A 17989-nucleotide genomic window follows, 5' to 3' on the forward strand; every position below is an offset into this window, starting at 1 on the left:
AGCCACCTTGCCCTTGTCTTTCCCTAAATATGACATGCTGCTCCCACCGCAGGGCCTTTGCACTTGCTGTCCCTGCTACCTGGAGGGCTCTTAAGATCTGCGTGCTTGCTCACCCCTTCAGCTCTCTGCTCCAAAGCCCCCTCTTCAAAGAGATTTTCTCTGACCACTTGGTCTCAAACAGTATTGTCCCTTGCTCTCCTTACCCCTACTCTGCTGTATTTGTCACTCCCGGCTGTCATCCTATATATTGCTATTTTGGCTTACCTTCAGTCTTTCATGCTACTGCACTGTGTGCCCCAGGAGGGAAGGTCTGTTTGGTGCTGGGTCTTCAGCACGCAGAGGGCACTCAAGTGTGGTGATGGAGTGAATGATGTAATTTCCAAGCCCTGTCCAGCCAGGATGCAGGGAAGTACCTTTTTTTGTCCCTCCGTCTCCTAGTTCCATCACTCCCTGCCCAATCTGCTGCTCGCCCTTGGCTCCCTGGTCCTGGCAGCCTTCACCTGGCGGCCCGGATGCCTGCCTTGGCCTGGTCTCCCTGTCTCAGGTCTCCCCCATTTTCCGAGCAGGGCAGCACGGATCACACACTCCCATTCAAGCCCACCCCCACCTCCCATTATGTCTCTTGCTTTCAAGTCCCTCCCCTGCTTCAGCCATAACCCCACCCCTCACCTGCCTTCAAGCCTCTACACCTTTTATTTTTAAATGTTTTTATTTACTTTTGAGAGAGAGACAGAGTGCGAGTAGGGGAGGGGCAGAGAATCCAAAGCAGGCTCCAGGCTCTGAGCCGTCAGTACAGAGCCTGACTCGAGGCTCGAACTCATGAACCGTGAGATCATGACCTGAGCTGAACTTGGACACTTAACCGACTGAGCCAACCAGGTGCCTTTTTTCTTTTTTAATGTTTTTATTTATTTTTGAGAGAGAGAGAGTGGGAGAGGGGCAGAAAGAGGGGGAGAAATCTCTTCACCTTTGTATGTGCTGGTCCCTACACCCAGAAATCCCATCCCTGAGAGTCTGCTTAGTGAACACCTACTTAAAAAAAAATATTTTAAAAAATCTTGGTGGAATTCATATGACAAAATTAACCATTTTCGTGAATGACTTAGAGGCATTTCGTACATCCACAGTGTAATTCAACCTCTGTCTCGTTCCAAAACCTTTTTTTTCCCTATCACTCCCCAATAAAATCCCAAACCCATTAAACAGTTTTCCCCTGTTCTGTCTCCCCACTTCCCATCCCTGGCAACCATGGTCCTGCTCTGTGGTCAGTGGGTCATCCATTCTGGATAGTTCCTATAAAAGGAGTCATAGGAAATATGACCTTTTGAGCCTGGCTCCTGTCCTGCAGCATTGAGTTTTCAAGGTTTCCCCACATTGGAGCACATGTATCAGGACTCTGTTCCCTTTCTGTGGACTAGTAATCGTATCGATTTGCCTCCTGTGTCTTTTGAGTCTCAAAGGGCCCCGTCAAGGGCTGGGCTCTCCCTTCTCTGGCCCTCACGTTCCTGGACTGATCTGGGCTACCTCAGGCCGGCCGCATCTGCGGCTTCTGGAAGGAAGGGGCTTCCAGAATAGATCCTGCCCCACCGCGTGCTGGTCCAGGCTCTGGGTCACCCGTGCCGAGGATGGCATCCCCCCCAAAGGGTGTGCAGGGCCCTTCTGTGAGGGAGGGTGAGGAAAGGCAGGGAAGACGGAGGGGCTTGGGCCCTGGGCCTCCCCCTCCCCTGCCTCCCGCTCTTCCGCTGAGAGCCTCAGGTCCCCACCGCCCCGCACCCGGTGTGAGGGTGGCTCTCCCATCTGGTTGTCTGTCACGCTTCCTCCCGAGCATCGGCGGGCTTTGTGCCCCTTTCGAACAACAAATGCTTTTCTCTGTGTGCGTCTGTGTCTCACTGTCCCCTTGTGCTCAGTCAGGCTGACCACTCATCTGCCTGCTCTGGCTTCCTCTGCTGCAGCCTCGGAAGTCATTGTCATTCTCTCCATGTGTGTGAGATGCACGCACACCCCAGGAGAGAGGGAGGGAGAGAGCCCCGCCATGGCCCCTCTCTGCCGGGTTCTCGCTTTGTGCTCCGTCTGTGAGTCACTGGCTTTCATCTCTCAGCTCAGTCAACACCCCTCCGCGTGCTGCTCATGCTTGCTCGTGTGTGTGTGTGTGTGTGTGTGTGTGAGAGAGAGAGAGAGAGAGAGAGAGAGAGAGGAGAGGCAGCCTCCTCCCCTCCCTCTGCCAGCTCTGCCCTAGCACGGAGGTCTCTCTACCCCTCTCTCCATGTGGGACCCCACGGCGCTGGCTCTGACTGTCTGGGTCTCTCCTCCTCTCTTCTTCATCACTGACTTCCTCCCTCTCTCCCTGCTGTGCCTCTCTGTCTCTCTGTCTCTCTGCTCCCCTGCTCTCTCCCTCTCCTTCCTCCTTGATTTTTCCAGATGTGCCCATGTCTGACTCTCTCACGCCACATGTCTCCTTCCCTCCCCCTCCCGCAGGCGCTGTCTTCTCCCCTTTCTCCGGATCTCTGGTGCACGCGTGCGTGTGTACGTGTGTGTGTGTGTACGTGTCTGTGAGTGTGCCTTCACATCAGGGCCTCCTTCCACTCCCTCGACCTGCTCCCAACCTGCTGGGGCTCCCAGGGGGTACTGCCAGGGAGCCTCGTCTTCCCACCTGTACCCCGAGCTGTCACCTCACCCCTCCTGGGGCGTCATGTGAGGGACCCTCACACCCACATATTTGCCACAAATCTAAACTCACCCTCTTCTTCTGAGACCTGGTTCCCGGGACTTCCGAGCTGGGGCTCCTTGTCATCCCCCCTCCGCTCCCTGTGCCCACAGTCAACCCCCCCCCCCCACAGACCCCGTCCCTGAGCCGCTCTCAGCCTGCTCTCCCCTCCTCATCAGGCCGCCCCTGGGCTGCCTCTGCCATCCCCCCACTCCTGCTGCCATCAGGGGTCAGAAACGATCCCCACCTCCAGCGCTAACCCCTGTCAGAGGAACGGTGCCAACCTCAAGGCCTGGCCTCGCCCTGCAGCCTCCTCCCACAGTCTGTGTCTCTGTCTCTGTCTCTCTCAGCACTCACTCAGCTCCTTGTGCCCAGGTTTTGCCCTCTGCCTGGCCAGCTGGCCTCCCTTTGCCCCTCTCCTTCTCCCTCATCTCTTTGGCAAGCTCTTCTTCCTTCCCCAGGGCCCTGATTTGAGCTCTTGGGCCTGGGACTCTCTAGGGGGAGACTCCTCCCCTGCCTGAGCCTCTGGTCACCCCAGGTGTGGCACTCAAGACTGCAGTAGGCCTGAGTCACCAAGCCAGTCCTAGGGACCTGCACACAGTCGGCAATCATAAATGCACCAGCAGGCTTCTCCAGGACTTTGTTCTCCCTGTGTGAGTGGGGGGATGTTTGGAGGTTTGGGGCTCAGTGCCTCAGTTTCCCTACTTCCCCCTCCTCCCCACTGCCTCCTTGTTCCCCCTCCTCATGTCTTCCCACAGTTCCAGGAGTGTGTGTGTGTGTGTGTGTGTATTCGTGTGTGTGCCCACGCGCCTGGTTCCCTCCCCCTGCTCTGCCCGCTAGCGTCATCTCCATTCCCTCTCTGTCCTATTTTCTTTTATTTTTCTTGCAAGGCACATGGTTTTTGCCTAATCTCAAAAGTAACGCATCCATCTTCATGATACAACGTTTAGAAAATACAGAAAAGCAGTGGGAAAACAATAAAAGTCCCATTTCCCAGGAGCGGGGGGACACTAGGAGCATCCTGGGGAGCGAGCCCTAAGCCAGGGGGTGTGTGCATGTGCCTCACACATCCTCTACTGCCCCTCCGCGTCTCGCACCTGCTCCTGCCTGAGGCTCTCGCTCCCTGGTCTGTCTCTGAGCCCCCACCCTGTGTGACTCAGAGCCCGTTCCTCCGTCTCTGGGGGCATCACCTCTGCCCTGCCCTGGGGCTTCCCGTCCACATTCACCTTCATTCATTCATAGAACTCCCTCTGCAGGCTAGGGAGTGCACGTCTGTGGGGTAGCATGCCCCTCCCGTTGTCCACCGAACTTCGGCCTCACTCTGTGAGCTCCTGGGGGGTGCGGATGGGGGGGGTGTCCACATGTCTGTCTCCCTGGATGCCCATCTGCCTGTCTGCCTGCATGCCACCTCCCTCTCCTGCAACCTTTTGGAACTGCCATCTTTCTTCTGCCCCATCCTGTGTGCGTGTATATATGTGAGTGTGTGTGTGTGTGTGTGTGCGTGTGTGTGCACGTGTCCCTCCACGCCGCTCTTGCCTGGCTGGCTTCCGTTCTGGTTTCCTCACAACTTGCTCTCCTTCTATCTTTGTTGGTCACTCTCATTCATAAGTTCTCTTGCTCATTCAAAAAATGGAACATCCTTAAAAAAATTGTCTGCCAGGAACTCAGATTGCATTATTACCTTTGTAATAAGCAAACGCCGTGGAAGTAAGAACCACACCACACAAGAGTAACGAGGGAGTCGGACGCCCCTTGTAGAGTCCACGCTTAGTCATGACGCCCTGCGCTAGGTCTGCGTGAGTGTGTCTGTCTGGTCATTGTCTCCGGGCTTCCTCGCCCGCCTCTTCTTTCTTCTCTTCTCTATGCTTTTCCTTCCTTGGAGATTTCTGGAATCTCGCTCTGGCTGCTCATGCTGGGAGCGGAAAGAATGAGGTGTGTGTGTGTCTGTGTGTAGGAGTATTGTACGTGTGTAGGTGTGTGGGGGTGTGGGCACATGAGTGAATGTGTGTGTGTGTGTGTGTGTGTGTGTGCGCGTGTGCGCGCCCCCTCCGCCTCCCCCTCCCTTCGCTGCCTCTGCAGCTTCGAAGCCTTTGTTCCCTCCGTGGACGTTTTCTTTCTTTGAGAAATGGCATTTATTGTTTCCCTCTGGTTTCAGAGGTAATACGTGTTCACTGCAGAAAATGTGGAAAATACCAAAAAGAACGTGCAGATGAGTATAAAGTAAAAATCCCCTATAATCCCAGTTCCCAGAGAGAAAGAAGCCACGGCTAGTTTGGGGGGTCTTTTTACAATCTTTTCCTGGAGCCTGTGACCCTTTCTCTCCGTGTGTGTCTTTCCCTTCACTCTATCTCGTCCCTTTCTCACTCCTTCGTTCCTTCAAAACCACTTGGTGGGGGTGGGGGTCCCTGAAGGATCGGAATGTCTCTGTCTGGGGAAGGTCTCTCTGTCCCGACAGTCTCCTACCTTTTGCCCATCTGTCTCGTTTTCTCTAGGAGTTTCTCAGGTGCACGTGTGTGTGCGTGTGTGTGCATGCGTGTGTGGTGGGAGAGACGTAGCTAGACAGAAAGAGTGAGCAGAAAGAAATGAGGTGGGGGAGAGACAGAGAGACCCGAGGCCCCTCCTTTCCCTTCCTTGGGCCTCTCCTGCCTTCCTTGCCTGCCTGTTTGTTCTCAGGTTCCTTGAGAATGAAGACGAGGGGCGGGGCCACATGTGAGGGGGGAGGAGGTGGGTCTACTCAGGTGGAGGGCTCTTCCCAGGTGTCTGATAGATATTCAGGGAATGAGTGAGCAAGAGAAACCCTGGAGGCCCGTGGGCGGTGGGAAAGGGGGGCGGAGCCTGGGGACAAGGTGGCCTTCAGCAGCACAGGCGACCCCCTCTGTTGTAGGCATTGGCTATGGCTGTCCCCTGGCCTCCTCCTGTCCTCAGCCCATTTCCCTGGCTCCCTCCTGCTCCATCATGGTGTCGCCACCTGTCAGCCCCACGTGGACATCTGTCTAGGGCTCCCGTGAGCCTTCGGCACCTCCCCATCGCTGCCGTTGCCTTGTCCTTTCACACCAATCTGTGGCTGACCCTTGAATAACTTGGATTTGAACTGCATGGCCCACTTATATGCAGATTTTTGGGGGTAAATACACTGCAGTACTGTAAATGTATTTCTCTTCCTTATGGTTGGTTTTCTTAATAACTTTCCTCCCCTCTCGCTTGCTTTATTGCAAGAATTCAGTATAGAATGCATGGAACTCCAAAATACGTGTTAATGGATGGCTTATGTTATTGGTAAGGATTCAAATCAACAGTAGGTTATTGGTAGCTAAATTTAGTGGGGAGGAGTCAAAAGTTATGCGTGATTTTCAGCTGTGTGCAGGTCAGTGCCCTTGATCCCTGAGTTGCTCAAGGGTCAGCGGTATTTCTTCCATGCCTGCCTTCCCCACCAGACTGGGGTTGACACCAGGATCCGGCCTGATATGCAGTTCCTCTTTGGAGCTCTGGCATCGCCCATCCGACACAGGCCAGGCCCTTGAAGAGGGGGGTGGTGCTGGACAGCAGCTGGAATACAAATAAACCTTCCTTCTCCACCTGGCTAATTGTAAGTTTCCTTCAAGGCCCAGCTCAGAGGACCCTCCTTTGCTAAAGCCTTTCCTGACCTGCTATTAGGAAGTGGCTCTCTCCCTGGGTTCTCTTATCCGTGTGGCTCTCAGAACAAATCTCAAGTCACATCATTGTTCTCTTTCTGTATGTCTGTCTCCTCCCCCGCCCCCCCAAAAGGCCGCGAGTCCTCAAGGGCAGAGCAAGTCAGCCTATAACAAGGACAGCTAATTTTCTGGAGTACCTAACTACAGGCCAGAAACTATCCTGAGCACCTTACATGTGTTTTTCATTTAATCCTTGCAAAATGATATGTTATTATCCCCATGTTATAGATGGAGAAACCAAGGCTCAGAGAGGTTAAGGGACTTGTTCCAGGTCACACAGCAAGTAAGTAGTGGAGGTGGAATTTGCCCAGACTGCCTGGTTCCAGAGACACCTCCTAAGTGATATAAGGTGATATGCGTTAAGCATTTTTCTCTCAAAGCGTAAACGGTCCTGTAGTCCTCTTTCCTGCAGCTCCTGTCCTGCTCTGAGCACCTGTGCCCTCACTCTGTCCCTCCTCCCTGGGCAGTACCCCCCCTGCCTGCTGTGCTGGACCCCTGATTTCTCCCTGCAGTCCACAAGATGGAGACACATGCCAGCATCCCCCCACTTTGATTCATGGCCCCCAAACATGTTTTTCTCCTGTTCTCATTAGCACCCACCGGCTGCAGCCAAGAGCCCTGAGTCAACTCTGACTCCTTCAGCTCCTGCCTCCCACGGCCATCTGTCTCTGCTTCCTGCTGACTGACTCTCCCTCTGGGACCTTTCCTGGCCCCTCACCTCTGCGCCCACCCCTCCACTTCTTGCTCAAACACCTGTCACCTTCCCAAGTTCCCTGGTCTATGAACAAAGCCGCCCACATCACATTCCTCAGGGGGTGTCTCGAGGATCGGACGAATTTTGAAAAGCTGTTACTTCAGAGCCAGGCTCACGATCCGTAGCTGTTATTATAGATTAAATGGGTAGTTGTTATTAAAGATTTTCTGAATGAATGAATAAACGAGTGACCCAGTGGGCGCACCATTTCTCTCTTCCTGGCCCTCCTCTTGGTACCCGCTGCCTCCGCCACCCTGTGGGCTGTAAGGCAGCACTTGTTAACATTTTGGAAAGATGGCTACACTTTGAAAAATTCTAGATCCCTTCAGCCAGCATGCGGATCTCTCCTGTCCCAGAAAAGGGTACCTCCCTTGACCCTATCTTGCCCCCAACTACAGTTCCGTCTCTTCTCAGTAAAGCTTAGGGAAGGAGTTGTCCCCATTGGCCCATTGCCTCAACCTGCCGCCATCAGCACTCCCACCCAAGGGCATCAGTGTGGCCTCCAAGCTGCAGGTTCAAGGCACACATACATTTTACTGGAAGTCTGAGGTGGCATTTCAACACTCTTCTCTGCTTCCAGGACACTCAGCTCCATCTCCTCCTGTGTTGCTGTGAGTGGCCACCAGGGAAAAGCTGGAGAACCAACCCCTTGTAAGTGCTGGTGAAATGTTGCTGAGCTCATGGCTGCCCTTGGTATTCTCTCTGTCTCTGTCTCTCCTCACTTCCTTGGGAACCTTGATTCACCCTGTCCTGTGACTTGATGCAAGCTTTATGTGGATGACTCCTAACCAGGGCCTGGATACCAGACTCTCACGCCCAAATGCCCTCTGGACGTGTCCATGTGAGAGCGTATGGGCAGCTCAACTTGCACATGCTCCCAGCGAGCCCTGGGCTTGCATCCACCAAGCTTGGCCTCTGTCCTGCCACCCTCACTTGGGTAACAGGGACAACCACCACCCAAACCCAAGACAAGGGCCCCACTGTCGACATGCCACTGCCCCTCATCTGTGTCCCCAGCCCTCCTCATTTCTCCCTTCACCTGTTTTCCTGGCCCCTGTTTCAATGATCACTCAAATATTGATGACTCTTTCCTGTCTAACCATGATCTTGAGCCCCAGACCTGCATGGTCAGCCATCTCCTAGATGCTTCCACCTGGGTGGAAGGTCCCTTGGCACCTGCCATTCCATGTGTCCCAAAGTGGACTCTGCATCTTCCCCCTCACATGCTCCTCCTGCTGGGGTCCCTGGGCTGGTAAATAAGACTTACGATGTGCCTCACTGTGGAGGGTGATACCCTCTCACCACTCTCGACTCTGCTCTGCACACTCTGCCAGTATTTCATATTGGCTGGTGATTTGCCAGTCTCCCACTGTGCCCCCTCAATCACTGAGGACTGTACTTCCTGGTCTGTCCTCTATTCCTAGTCCTAGGGCCATCGTGATGACTTCACACCCACTGAATGGAGTAGCCAACACCATGGTCTTGACCTCCCAAGTGCTGACCATTTTGTCCTCCACTGGACCTCAACCATGACCACATCTTTGACCTTGCCACACAATAACAGCTCCAATCTGAAGCCCCAATTTCTAGCCATCCCACTCCCCAGCCATCATCCACTGTCCCCCCATCTCATTGTCTCATTTCATGGCTTTGATCTCAACAAGACCTTGGAAGTCAGCCTCCACCCATTCTTTCTTTAACCCCCGCTAATTAGCCTTTCATCCCCACCTTGTTACTGACATTGGTCTTGGCAGGGTCACCAGTGTCTCCTGTCTCGTTGGATCCAATGTACAATTCTCAGACCCCACCTTCCTGGTCCTGTCAGTGATGTGGCATGTGGTTGAATGCTTCCTCAGTTTCAGAACGTTCACTTTTCTTGGCTTTCATATGACACTCTTCTGATTTTTCTTCTTGGCTCTTTGTGTGGATGCTCCGATGGCCCCCAAACTCCAAATGGTGCCCTTCTCTTCTTCATCTACACACTCTCCTTAGGGGATCTGATCTCGTTCAATGGTGGGACACACTCTCTATTTGCTGATGACTTGAAATCTCTAGGTCCCCTGAACTCCAGACTGTACTGCCCATTCAACATTTCTACTTGATGCCCTAGAGGCCTCTCAAACTTGCTGTGTTCTTTTTTGTTTTTTCAAGCCAAACTGTATCCAGCTTTATTAAAGACACTTTTCATAAACAATCATGGTATTTCAGGCAGGACATGGGCAGACAAGCATTAGCAGTATACAACAACTTTCAAACTCCCTTCTTCAATGGACTACCAAAATCAGAAAGCCACTATAAGTCTTCATTTGATGCTCTGAACAGGGAAAGTTTAGAGTGAGGGTTGACATTTCACATTTAGCATGTTGTTTAACAACTTTTCACGAGCCAACCCTGACTTTCAGGAAATGAAATGAAAATGGCAGAATTATCAATCTGAAGCTCCACAAGCTACAAAAGGAACTCTTTTGAGAGATGCCATCTCCATGGTGACACTGTAAAGTTCAGATTGCCTGACATACTGGGAACCATCTCGTGGGGTCCAGTTCCAACAAGTCTCTGGGTTTAGGGGAGTCAAGTCTCTGTTGAAGGCAGAGGAAGAAAAGGACAAAAAAAAGTGAATTTTAGATTTACCACACCACAAGGCCTTTGTGCCAAGGTGGCTAATGTGTGTCAACATCAAGGAATCACGTCTCCTTGGGAACCAAGAGGAAGTTTCTCAGAACTAGAAGGGAACGGTGTTTCCCCCTCGTACCAACCTAGCTTCGGAGATACCCTAATAGTAACATATGCCCTTCCCCCAAAACAACAATGAGTGTTCTGTGTGCTAACAACATAGCTTAAAAAAAGTAAAACAAAATTCTGCATTTTTATAAAACTTGATAAAAAATAGTATTTCAAACTGTACAGTCACCAGAAGGTCACAGTTATCAAAAATGCACACACTTCACTTGGCGTCTCCGGCACCTTCAGCTTTCTGTGCCGGGTCTGTTTTGGCATCTCCGTTTTCTGCTGGGTTATTCCCATCCTTGCCAGCGTCAGCTTTCCCCCTTTCCCCTTTGGGTACCTTCTCTCTCTTCTTCGCAGGGGCCTTTTTAGGTTTAGGCTCTGGCTTTGGAGGAGCAGGTTTAGCAGATAACCTTGCAGATCTTCTCTGTGGTTCATCCTTCACCTTGGCTTTATCTCCTTTAGCATCCCCTTCAGCCTTCCTCTTGGGCATGGTGGCGATGGTGGCGGGACGTGGGCACTGGACGCGGGGATGCAGCGGCGCACGGGCTTTGGCTGGTTCGGGGGTCATTCTCGCCACCTCTTCCTCACACTGTTCCAAACTTGCTGTGTTCTAAGCTGAAATCAATTATTCTCTCTCTCCCCACAAACCTGCTCCCTCTCCATATTAGTTAAACTCCCTAAAAGTCATCCTGGAGTCTCTTGTTGCCTTCATCACTCATACGTAGCCATACTCAATACACTGGTAAGTCCTGGTAACTACACTTCCCAAAGATCCCAAATCCATTCTGTTTTCTTCACTCCAGCTTACTCCATCCTAACTCAAGCCCCCATCACTTCTCTGGGACAACAGCCCAGCTTTCTCCCTGGGATCCCTGCTTCTACTCCTGTGTCCAATTCATTCTCCATCCACAACCAGAAGGATCTGCAAATCAGGTGACCACCACCTGCTTTAAACCCTCCAGTGGTTTTGCATTGTGTTGAACATAAAACCTAACTTTGTGCCGCCCCCTTCAAAGTCTGACACACTGTGGCCCCTGACCACTCCCCAACTACACCTCCTGCTGCCCTCCCTCTTATTCACTCAGTTCCAGCCCCACAGCCTCCCTGCTAGCCTTCCAATATGCCTAGCTCATTCCTGTCTCAGGGCCTTAGCTTTGCAGCTCTTTCATCCTGGAAGCCCCTCCTCCCAGAAATTCACAAGGCTGCCTCCTTCCTCCCTGATCCTCTGCTCAGATCCACTTCTTCAGGGAGGCTTTTCCTGAGCATTCTTTCTGACTTATCCCCACCTCCCCCAGGGCTCCATCTCCCCACTCTGCCTTATGATCTTTCTAATTCTCATCAATATCAGAGATGATCTCCTTAATTTATACGGCCTTTTTTCTGCCTTCCGTACTGGAAGGTCCATTCTGGAGAGCAGGGGCTAAGAATGCTCTGCTCTCTGCTGTAATTTGCTCATTTGACAGTGTCTGGCTCATAGTAGATGCTCTGTAAACACTTGTGGGTTATACATATGAATCTGATTGGTGGTCAAGTCCTCTGCACCCTCCACCCCAGCCCTCTGCCCTCCCACCTTGTTCTACTGTGCTTTCTTCTCTATTCTCTCCTAGTTTCTGAGTTCTCCCTCTGAACCCTCTCAGATGTGGTCATTCCCTTGTGTGTGGATCATCATGTGTGTGTGGGGTGTGTGTGTGTGCGTGTGAATGTGACTTCATACCCACACCTGTGTGTGTGCATCCGTGTTTGTCTCACTACTAGTCATGTTTCTGTTTCTCTCACTTAATAGGTTTGATCAAATTTATGATTTGCTTCATTCACTCACTCATTCATTCATTCCTCTGTTATGTATTTTATGAAGATATTTTATCTCTAAGTACCTGTGATAGATACTATGTTAGTGTAGGTGTGTGCTGTGTGTGTGTGGACATATGTGAATTACTCATATTCTGGGCCCTTTATCAGGTTTTGTTCTCATCTCTAGAGTATTTGATCCATCCATCCATCCATCCATCTATCCATCCATCTTCAACAAATGCCAGATTCTGTGCCAGCAAGAATGAGAGTACTTGTGTACAGTGTGCCTGTCTCCGGGTCCCTGCTCTTTGTCTGAGGGTCTCTTTCTCCTTCCTCACTGCCTTTGGGCAAAGCCACGTTTCTTTTATTTCTATAGAGGAGGCTTGGTGAATGTTTGCACTGGGTCTGTGAGCATTAGTGCTGTGTGTGTGTGTGTGTGTGTGTGTGTGTGTGTGTGTGTGCATTCACGCTGGCTGACCTTCCCTCTCAGCTCTCTCTCTCTTTCTCTCTGGGGCTTGTGGAGTTATGTTGTTATGTTCTTTCTTTGTGACACTCTCACTTGGGGGGTGTGTGTGTGTATGTGTGTGTGTGTGTCTGAACATCTGTCAGTCTCTCACATCTTTCCCTCTGGGATTTAGGCTGAGGTGGTTCTCAGTCTCTGGGTCACTGTCATTCACACTTTGTCCATTTATTTGTTGATTCATCCACAAGAGGTTTATTAAACACCTGCTTCATGCCAAGACCTGGGCCAGTCCGTGGTGTATGTGTGTGCTGTGTAAGCGCATGGCTGTCTGCTGTCCACCACCTGTCTCCTTCTCTCCTCTCCCTCCACCTGCCTTCACACCCTGGGACCCCCAGTGTGTGCACTGGACCCCACACTCCTTCTGCACATGCTCATCTTGCCCTCAATGCTGACAGCCCTGCAGGCCACACAACCTTTCTGTTGATAAGTTGAAAACTCAAAGCCAATCCCCAGCTGGCCTTGGTTCTTCAAACTCAGCATATGACAAGCCTGCCACATCATTTCCGCACCTCTAATGGGTTTCTCTCCCTGTTCTCATTAGTGCTGTCATTGCCTGCCTGGGTCCACAGCCAGGAGCCCCGAGTCATCTGAGTCCTCACTCTCCTGCCGCCCACAGCCCATCTGTTCTCTTCCTGTAGAATCTTTCTCCAGAAGCTTCTTAGCACCCCCACCCCCCACTGTCTAATCAGCTCCTGTCTCAGCTTGGGCTCAGGAAACTGAAGCCTGGACCACTGCATCTATCCACCCACCCATCTACACATCTATCCACCCATCCTTCCATCCATCCATCCATCCATCCATCCATCCATCCATTCACCCAACAAACTTGCCCCAAACATCTACTGGGTCTCTGCTGAGGACAAAGTTCCCAAAGCCATGTCCTATAGGAGCTCAGTGTTTAAGGAGAAGACAGACCAATCATCACTGCATTACAAGATGTGTGATAGGGGCTGTCCCAAGGCTTTATGCCACTGTGGTCACTACACTGTGTATGGGGGAGGGATGACATCTGTCTTATTTGCTTTGGCCACATTTTCAGGCCTTCGTCCTCCTTCCAAATCTCTAGAATCGGTGTCCCTCAGGACTGCAGTCTGCTCTTCTTCCATGAGCTCTCCTACACCATGTTGTCCAAGCTCAGGGCTCCAGAGACCCTTCTCCACGCAGAAGCTGCCCCATGTAAATCTACTGACCCTTCCTCAGCCCCATCCAGATGCTCCAGCAATGTCGCAGACTTATCAAGACAAAAATCGAACTCCTCATCATCCCACCCTCATCCATTGTGCTTACTCCTCATCTCCAAAATCAGAAATCCAGACATCACCTTCTTTTTTTCCTTTGCCCTCCATCTCCAATTTAACTCCATTTTTTCCTGACTCCTCCTCCAACATCTCTCTCCAGTCTTCCCCCTTGTGTCTCCCCATCTTCATGGCCAACATGGTTGCCCTGGCCGTGGCTATCCTCTCCCATCTTCCCAGACTCCTCTCATCTGCAGAACATGCTCACTTCTCTCTACCTGGGGAGAAACAGTCTATCTCTCCCTGTCTCACTCTTGTCCACTCTCTTCTTCTACCTTCAGAAGATAAATCTTGGCTTGACCTTTGATGCCTCCACTTCCTCTGTACCCACCATGATGCCTGAGCAAAGCCCTCTATGAACCTCCTGTTTGCCAGGTCCACAGTCTCTTTTCCCTTACTTATCATGATGGAGAGAACTCCATGGATGTCCCTTAGGCTCCTTCTTACTGTCAGCAAGTACAGTAGCCTCTTTTCCTTCTCCTTCCAAACCCATCTTTCAAGAATAAGGCACTGTGTCCTTTTTGATGAAGCTCCAGATGGCCTCTGTCCCTATATTCTATCACATCCCCATCATATCACAGGAGTTCTTCCCCAGTAATAACCAGGTACCAGAATGAACCCTGCGTCTGATTTCTTCTTTGGATGTCAGCACGGGGTGGGAGAGGGCAGCTAGGGAATATTGGAGCTGGGTAGGAAGGAGGGTTGGATAGACGGATGCACAGACAGATACAAGGTGGATTTCTTCTTCCTCCTTATTCTCTACCTGTAGTCCCTTTCTCTCCTTTCTGCCATCCCCATTCTCTATTTTTTAAATAAAAATTACTTTTCAGTCTCACCAGTGATATGCAAGTGCATTGTCTTCCTGGAAGATTAAAACATCACCTGTGAAATGGAAGTCTTTTACATTGTCCCCCTCATCCTACATCCTGGTCCCCAATCCTTTTCCCAAGTGGAAACTAGTGGTATCAAACAAGTGGGGAAAGTTAATCACATACTCGTAATGTGCACATGTGCACACACATGCAAGTGCGAGCGCGTGTGTGTGTGCACACACACACACACACAGTCCTAAAAAGAAGCTAAAATCATACTCAGTGGTGAAGAATTGCTTTCCCCCCAAGATCAAGAACAAGGCAAGAATATTGTTTTCACCATTCCTATTCAGCTTCACATTGGGAGTCCTAGCCAGTGCAATATGGCAGGAAAAAGAAGGAAAAGAACATACAGACTGGAAAGGAAGAAACAAAACTGTCTCTATTAGTGGATGGCATTTTTGTTTACAGAGATTCTAAAGAATCTTCATAAAAAGCTCCTAAAACTATTAGGTGAGTTTACAAGGTCATGAGATACAAAACCGATACACAATACACAAAAGTCAATGAAAAGTTGGAAATGGAAGCAAATCTATTTCTCTAGGAAATACCGAGTATAGTTTGGTGAAGAGTATTCAGAACATTGTTGTCCTTGTTTTAAAAGAAATGCCTTATCCTGTGAGTATTATTCTCCAGTGAGCGTTTACACTCAGTAGCCCTCGGAGGGCCCCATTTTCCCTCTAAGAACATATTTTGCAGTCAGTTCTTCCCCTCTGCGGCACAGAATTTCAGAGAAGGGCCACGCCGGAGTTTACTTAGCCCTTCCTTCAAGGATGGACATTCTGCTCGTTTTTTTTATGTTTCATTATGAAATGCGTTTTTGCCATTTCGGATAAGGCTGTCCTCAGCTCTCTATCTCCTGCCCTGCTTCACTCCCTCCTTTCCTGCCTCATCTTCCCCACGCGTGCTTGGACTTGGCTGTAGCTCTTGAGCCTGTGTGTGTCTGTGTGCGTGTGCTGTCTCTTCTCCACGCTGCATGGGGATCAGTAAGGGTCTCAGCAGGGAATCAAAGCCTGAGAAAGGCCCCCGGAAGGGGAAAGCTCTTCAAACTATCCTAATTTGATAGTGACATTGACTTCCTGACGGATGTGTGTGTGGGGGGTGCTCCCTCATCCTCCCCTCCATCCGCACGTCCCCCACCACGCACCTGCCCACAAGGACACACCCAGCCTGTTCCAGGAGCAAGGCGTAGGCTCGGCACGTGGGTGGCAGTGTGTGCCCGTGTGCCTGCCTGGCAGTCCCTGGAGGTTCCCCCCACTTCTTTGTTGTGTTCTAACGTTCCAGCGGGCACGTCGGCCTCGCTCCTGTTGCTTCTGTTCGCCTCTCTCTCGCTCAGCCATGCTCCTTCCTACTCTCCTGAGAAGCATCACTCAGTTCTGCTCTGAGTTTGCATGTCATTCCTGCAGTGTGTGTGTGTGTGTGTGTGTGTATGTGTGTGTGTGTGTGTGTGCGTGCGCACACGTGCACACACTGCTCACCCCCTCAGCTTTGTTTCTTTTTCTCAAGCCTGTAAAGCGTTGTGCTTTCCCCACGCCTTACCAGGGACACACGTGCACGCACGCAGCCACATGTTCGGGACGCGCTTCTCTGAGTCGGGGCGGCCACTGGGCTCCGTCCTCTTGTATTCTCAGTGACTCTTCATCCATCTACCTGTCCGTTTATCCAAAACGGATTTGTTGAGCTGCACACTCGGGTCTGTCTGTCTGTCTGTCTGTCCTGGCTCTCTTTCTTCCCCGACTCCTCCTGCCTCACACATCCTCGTGTCCTGGTGCCCCCAGGTCCCTGTCCTAGATCCTTCTCCTATCTCATGGGCTCCCTGGATGAGATCAGAGTCCTTTGCCAGACACCCCAGTGTCCCCTTGCCACCCGGACCCTACTCATTCTCTCTCCGTCCTGCCATGGATGTTGGGCCCCCATTCTCAAACCCAGCGCATCCTCTTCCCAGGCCCACACGTGTTTCTTCCCGGCCCTCATTAGTGCCACCACCTGGGGCTTCACAGCCAGGTGTCTGGGTCTTCTCTGACACTGTCCACCCCCTCCTCACCCGCTGCTCTGTCCTGTCGACTCTCCCTCTGAGGGGCTTCCATCATCAGCTTTGTGATGCCCGACCATTCATTCCCCCCATCTGTCCATCCCCCATCCATCCACCTACTTATCCACCCATCCATTCATCCACCCACCCAACAAGCATCCTGGTGTATGTGTGTGTGTGTCTGTCTGTCTCTCCTGGCCACTTCTTCAGACACTTTCCCCTCCCAGTTTCCAGTGTTGATGCTCCCACAGCTGCACCCCCTCCTTCTGCTTCTCTCTCTCCTATGTTTCTGGATTTGTCCTCCTTTTCTGGGAGTTCAGGAGTCCCTTCCACAAGCTGCTGCCTCCCCTCAGGACCCCAAACCCAGGCCCTTCCACGAAAGCCCCAGACCCCATGTCTGCTGCTCCCTCCTCGGCTCCACTTGGTGGTCCCTCCAGCACCATGGACTCCCCAAGCGAGGGCCAAACGCTTCATCCTCTGACCAGAGCCACCTCCACTTCAGAGCCAGAATTCTGGCCGCCCCTCTGTGGTCACTGCCCCCACCTCTAATCGGCCCTACATTCTTCACGATTCTTTCCCCACAGGCTTTCCCCCCAGGTCCTCTGGCTCTTCCCCATCCTTACAGCCAGTGTCGTTGCCATGACAATGGCTATCCTCTCTCCTCCTCTTTCTGGGTCCTTGCAACAGGTGGATTCTCTCCTCCATCTGAGAAGTGACATTCCTCTCTCCCTCCTGGCGTCTCTCTCCTTCCGTCCACAGACAGCTAAAGAGGGAACTGTAGGCACTGGTCATTTCTCCCCCTTTCCCTCCAGTACACCTTCTGCAGTCAAGGACACCCCCAAGTTCCCTGCTACAGCTCGGCAAGCTCGCACACCTGCTTGTTGACAAAGATGGCCAGCCCGCTTCTCTCCTCACTCCCTCTGTGCCGCTGGGGACCCCTGTGCTGTGGACACTGAGGACTCCTGGTTTCTTCCCACCTTTCAGGCTGTGCTCCCCCTCTTTCCTTGGGAGGGTTTTCTTTTGCCAGCCTCTGTGGAGCGTCTGAGCTCCCCAGGGCCCCGTCCTGGCTCCCCTCTCTCCCCGCTTACCTCTCCCGCACTCAGCTTGGCCCTGACTTGGGCCGCTCCGCATCTGCATGAGGGAGGCTCACTTTGGGGTGGCTGCCAGGGGCCCCTCGCCTTCTTCCAACTCCCCAACATGTGCAGAGAAAAGGGCTTGGCCCAGGGTGCTTCCCAGAGACGCCCCTTTGCCCCCTCCTTGAGGCCCTGCTGGACCCAGTGAGCGACCCCTGGGAGCACCAAGCCCTGAAGGTGCCTTCGTCTCCCTTCCCACCAGGCTCCTTGGGGCCTGGACCTGCTTTCCCGTGGGGTCTGCACTGGAGGGAGGGTGGGCAGGAGATGTCTGGGGACCCCTTCTCCTCTACCCCCTTATTTTTCTCCCCTTCTTGCTTCGTCTTTTCTTTCTGAAAATAATTTTTAAAGTTTTTTTAGATTTATTATTTTTTTGAGATACAGAGAGTGAACGGGGGGAGCAGAGAGAGAAAGAGACACAGAATCGGAAGCAGGCTCCAGGCTCTGAGCTAACAGTCTGCACAGAGCC

At 52.0% G+C, this 17989-nt stretch overlaps 1 long non-coding RNA gene and 1 pseudogene across 1 annotated transcript; both read right to left on the reverse strand.

Moving 5' to 3' along the window:
• Positions 1 to 1732: 1732 nt before the first annotated feature.
• On the reverse strand, positions 1733 to 9637 carry LOC115274882. The gene is made up of 3 exons (XR_003901298.1): positions 9444 to 9637; positions 4341 to 4343; positions 1733 to 1742 (listed from the first exon to the last, which is right to left on the reverse strand). It is a non-coding gene; the product is annotated as an uncharacterized LOC115274882 (long non-coding RNA).
• Positions 9638 to 9970: 333 nt separating this feature from the next.
• LOC115274881 lies at positions 9971 to 10367 on the reverse strand (annotated as a pseudogene).
• Positions 10368 to 17989: the final 7622 nt, after the last annotated feature.

Source organism: Suricata suricatta, chromosome 12 (assembly GCF_006229205.1).
Source record: "Suricata suricatta isolate VVHF042 chromosome 12, meerkat_22Aug2017_6uvM2_HiC, whole genome shotgun sequence".
Taxonomy (NCBI): domain Eukaryota; kingdom Metazoa; phylum Chordata; class Mammalia; order Carnivora; family Herpestidae; genus Suricata; species Suricata suricatta.